The sequence below is a fragment of the Sander vitreus genome, unplaced genomic scaffold (assembly GCF_031162955.1).
Source record: "Sander vitreus isolate 19-12246 unplaced genomic scaffold, sanVit1 ctg976_0, whole genome shotgun sequence".
Lineage (NCBI taxonomy): Eukaryota > Metazoa > Chordata > Actinopteri > Perciformes > Percidae > Sander > Sander vitreus.
In genome coordinates, this window is record NW_027596051.1 from 1 (window position 1) to 5228 (window position 5228).

Consider the following 5228-nt stretch of genomic DNA (forward strand, 5'->3'; position numbering starts at 1 on the left):
TTTCTGTTCAACAAAAGGGTTGAAAACACACTGAATTGCCATTCCTTAACCCTTTCTTTTTGAACAGAGATTGCCATCTAGTGAGCGAAAATAAAGACAGTGGTTTGCAAAGTTTGCCACCATCGCTGAGGGCGCATCCTCCTTGCTGGAGACATGACAAGGAAACTTTTTACGGAGGATGCAACTTTTTTTTTTTTTTGGAAGCAACATCTTTAATTAAAACTAAAATAAACAACCTCACAGTGTTCTCAAATAATTCAAGCTAGAGTTCACACTTGACCATGAATTCTTTGTTCTTGTTCTTCAAGATTGTGCCGATCTGGATAGTTTTGAAATCAAAGATATCTATCAGCTGGATCATGCAAATTTACGGAAGATCTGACAAGTCACTCAAGTCTGAGTAAAGGTAAAGTTCAAAAGAATTGAGAAATAATTACAGTAATGAAAAATAAACATGGAAATACATACATGTAAGAATACATATAGCAACAGGCTAAATGAATGAATAAATATGGAACAAAACAAATGAAAGAATGCTTAAAAATACAGCAGTGTTAATTACAGTACCGAAAAGAGAGCAAAAAAGCAATTCAACTTGTTGGTTCGAAGATGAATGTAGTTGAACTACCAGAGAGCTACTGCAAAATGCATAGGTGCACTACTAGTGTGATTACATGTAGTTGAGCACTCCTCAACAAAACTGCTGTGCTCTCACCAGTTTTGAGAACCTCTGGGGTTCATCGCCTTTAAACAGCTTGCTTTTTCACTTGGTACACTACGCTTTACGGGCCATGGCCATTCCTCTGAACACGCCCGATCTCGTCCGGATCTCGGAAGCTAAGCAGGTCGGGCCGGGCCAGTCGTTCTTGGACGGGAGACCGCCTGAAATACCCGGTGCTGTAAGCTTTTTCTTCCGTCGAAGCAGAGGCGCTGGTACGGTCAGTCGTGAAGTCAGTCAAACACCGTCTTCGAGTCTCGAGCTCACTAGATGCCACTTTCTGTCTCAACAAAGGGTTGAAAAACACACTGAATTGCCATTCCTTTAACCCTTTTCTTTGAACAGAGATTGCCATCTAGTGAGCTTAGAAAATAAAGACAGTGGTTTGCAAAGCTTCATTTCACTCATCGCCAGAGGGCGCTTACTCCTCCTTTGCTGGAGACAGAGCTGACAAGGAAACTGTACGGAGGATGCAACTGAAGCAACATCTTTAATTAAAACTAAAATAAACAACCTCACAGTGTTCAACAATTCAAGTAGGAGTTCATGCACTTTGACCATGAATTCTTGTTCTTGTTCTTCAAGATTGTGCCGATCTGATAGTTTTGAAATCAAAGATATCTACATTTTGATCATGCAAATTTACGGAAGATCGACAAGTCACTCAAGTCTGAGTAAAGGTAAAGTTCAAAAGAATTGAGAAATAATTACAGTAATGAAAAAAATAAACATGGAAATACATACATGTAAGAATACATATAGCAACAGGCTAAATGAATGAATAAATATGGAACAAAACAAATGAAAGAATGCTTAAAAATACAGCAGTGTTAATTACAGTACCGAAAAAAGAGAGCAAAAAAAGCAATTCAACTTGTTGGTTCGAAGATGAATGTAGTTGAACTACCAGAGAGCTACTGCAAAATGTATAGGTGCACTACTAGTGTGATTACATGTAGTTGAGTACTCTCAACCCCAAACTGGCGCCTTCAACAGTTTTGAGAACCTCTGGGGTTCATCGCCTTTTAAATAGCTTGTTTTCACTTGGTACACTCGCTTACGGCCATACCACTCCTGAACACGCCCGATCTCGTCCGATCTCGGAAGCTGAGCAGGGTCGGGCCGGGTCAGTACTTGATGGGAGACCGCCTGGGAATACCCGGTGCTGTAAGCTTTTTTCTTTTCCGTCAGCAGAGGGCGCTAGTAATGGTCAAATGAAGCAAAGCAAAACACTGTCTTCATTTTCTGAGCTCACTAGATGCCACTTTCTGTTCAACAAAGGGTTGAAAACACACTGAATTGCCATTCCTTAACCCTTTTCTTTGAACAGAGATTGCCATCTAGTGAGCTTAGAAAAATAAAGACAGTGGTTTGCAAGCTTCATTTCACCATCGCCAGAGGGCGCTACTCCTCCTTTGCTGGAGACAGAGCTGACAAGGAAACTGTACGGAGGATGCAACTTTTTTTTGGAAGCAACATCTTTAATTAAAACTAAAATAAACAACCTCACAGTGTTCAACAATTCAAGTAGGAGTTCATGCACTTTGACCATGAATTCTTGTTCTTGTTCTTCAAGATTGTGCCGATCTGGATAGTTTTGAAATCAAAGATATCTACATTTTGGATCATGCAAATTTACGGAAGACGACAAGTCACTCAAGTCTGAGTAAAGGTAAAGTTCAAAAGAATTGAGAAATAATTACAGTAATGAAAAAATAAACATGGAAATACATACATGTAAGAATACATATAGCAACAGGCTAAATGAATGAATAAATATGGAACAAAAACAAATGAAAGAATGCTTAAAAATACAGCAGTGTTAATTACAGTACCGAAAAAAAGAGAGCAAAAAAAGCAATTCAACTTGTTGGTTCGAAGATGAATGTAGTTGAACTACCAGAGAGCTACTGCAAAATGTATAGGTGCACTACTAGTGTGATTACATGTAGTTGAGTACTCCTCAACCCCAAACTGCGCCTTCAACAGTTTTGAGAACCTCTGGGGTTCATCGCCTTTAAATAGCTTGTTTTCACTTGGTACACTCGCTACGGCCATACCACTCCTGAACACGCCCGATCTCGTCCGATCTCGGAAGCTAAGCAGGGTCGGGCCGGGTCAGTACTTGGATGGGAGACCGCCTGGGAATACCCGGTGCTGTAAGCTTTTTCTTTTCCGTCAGCAGAGGGCGCTAGTAATGGTCAATGAAGCAGCAAAACACTGTCTTCATTTTTCTGAGCTCACTAGATGCCACTTTCTGTTCAACAAAGGGTTGAAAACACACTGAATTGCCATTCCTTTAACCCTTTTCTTTGAACAGAGATTGCCATCTAGTGAGCTTAGAAAATAAAGACAGTGGTTTGCAAAGCTTCATTTCACCATCGCCAGAGGGCGCTACTCCTCCTTTGCTGGAGACAGAGCTGACAAGGAAACTGTACGGAGGATGCAACTTTTTTTTTGGAAGCAACATCTTTAATTAAAACTAAAATAAACAACCTCACAGTGTTCAACAATTCAAGTAGGAGTTCATGCACTTTGACCATGAATTCTTTGTTCTTGTTCTTCAAGATTGTGCCGATCTGGATAGTTTTGAAATCAAAGATATCTACATTTTGGATCATGCAAATTTACGGAAGACGACAAGTCACTCAAGTCTGAGTAAAGGTAAAGTTCAAAAGAATTGAGAAATAATTACAGTAATGAAAAAATAAACATGGAAATACATACATGTAAGAATACATATAGCAACAGGCTAAATGAATGAATAAATATGGAACAAAACAAATGAAAGAATGCTTAAAAATACAGCAGTGTTAATTACAGTACCGAAAAAAGAGAGCAAAAAAGCAATTCAACTTGTTGGTTCGAAGATGAATGTAGTTGAACTACCAGAGAGCTACTGCAAAATGTATAGGTGCACTACTAGTGTGATTACATGTAGTTGAGTACTCCTCAACCCCAAACTGCGTCTTCAACAGTTTTGAGAACCTCTGGGGTTCATCGCCTTTAAATAGCTTGTTTTCACTTGGTACACTCGCTACGGCCATACCACTCCTGAACACGCCCGATCTCGTCCGATCTCGGAAGCTAAGCATGGGTCGGGCCGGGTCAGTACTTTGGATGGGAGACCGCCTGGGAATACCCGGTGCTGTAAGTTTTTCTTTTCCGTCAGCAGAGGGCGCTAGTAATGGTCAAATGAAGCAAAGCAAAACACTGTCTTCATTTTTTCTGAGCTCACTAGATGCCACTTTCTGTTCAACAAAGGGTTGAAAACACACTGAATTGCCATTCCTTTAACCCTTTTCTTTGAACAGAGATTGCCATCTAGTGAGCTTAGAAAATAAAGACAGTGGTTTGCAAAGCTTCATTTCACCATCGCCAGAGGGCGCTACTCCTCCTTTGCTGGAGACAGAGCTGACAAGGAAACTGTACGGAGGATGCAACTTTTTTTTTGGAAGCAACATCTTTAATTAAAACTAAAAATAAACAACCTCACAGTGTTCAACAATTCAAGTAGGAGTTCATGCACTTTGACCATGAATTCTTTGTTCTTGTTCTTCAAGATTGTGCCGATCTGATAGTTTTGAAATCAAAGATATCTACATTTTGGATCATGCAAATTTACGGAAGATCTACAAGTCACTCAAGTCTGAGTAAAGGTAAAGTTCAAAAGAATTGAGAAATAATTACAGTAATGAAAAAATAAACATGGAAATACATACATGTAAGAATACATATAGCAACAGGCTAAATGAATGAATAAATATGGAACAAAACAAATGAAAGAATGCTTAAAAATACAGCAGTGTTAATTACAGTACCGAAAAAAGAGAGCAAAAAAAGCAATTCAACTTGTTGGTTCGAAGATGAATGTAGTTGAACTACCAGAGAGCTACTGCAAAATGTATAGGTGCACTACTAGTGTGATTACATGTAGTTGAGTATCTCAACCCCAAACTGCGTCTTCAACAGTTTTGAGAACCTCTGGGGTTCATCGCCTTTAAATAGCTTGTTTTCACTTGGTGCACTCGCATACGGCCATACCACTCCTGAACACGCCCTCGATCCGATCTCGGAAGCTAAGCAGGCCGGGCCGGGTCAGTACTTGGATGGGAGACCCGCCTCTGGGAATACCCGTGCTGTGTTTTTTCTTTCCGTCAGCAGAGGGCGCTAGTAATGGTCAATGAAGCAGCTAAAACACTGTCTTCATTTTTCTGCGCTCACTAGATGCCACCCTCTTTCTTTGAACAGAGATTGCCATCTAGTGAGCCTAGAAACAGATAGACAGTGGTTTGCAAAGCTTTCATTTCAATTATCGCCAGAGGGCGCTTACTCCTCCTTTGCTGGAGACAGAGCTGGCATGGAAACTGTACGGAGGATGCAACTTTTTTTTGGAAGCAAACATCTAACAGAAACTAAAAATAAACAACCTCACAGTGTTCAACAACAATTCAAGTAGGAGTTCAAGTACTTTGACCATGAATTTTGTTCTTGTTCTTCAAGATTGTGC

General features: G+C 40.1%; 1 non-coding gene and 2 pseudogenes across 1 annotated transcript; all 3 read left to right on the forward strand.

Moving 5' to 3' along the window:
* Positions 1-1773: 1773 nt before the first annotated feature.
* LOC144515144 (5S ribosomal RNA) lies at positions 1774-1892 on the forward strand (annotated as a pseudogene).
* Positions 1893-2765: 873 nt separating this feature from the next.
* On the forward strand, positions 2766-2884 carry LOC144515143 (5S ribosomal RNA). Its single transcript, XR_013501726.1, has one exon. It is a non-coding gene; the product is annotated as a 5S ribosomal RNA (ribosomal RNA).
* An 869-nt stretch (positions 2885-3753) lies between these two features.
* Positions 3754-3875, forward strand: LOC144515145 (5S ribosomal RNA; annotated as a pseudogene).
* The last annotated feature ends 1353 nt before the right edge of the window (positions 3876-5228 follow it).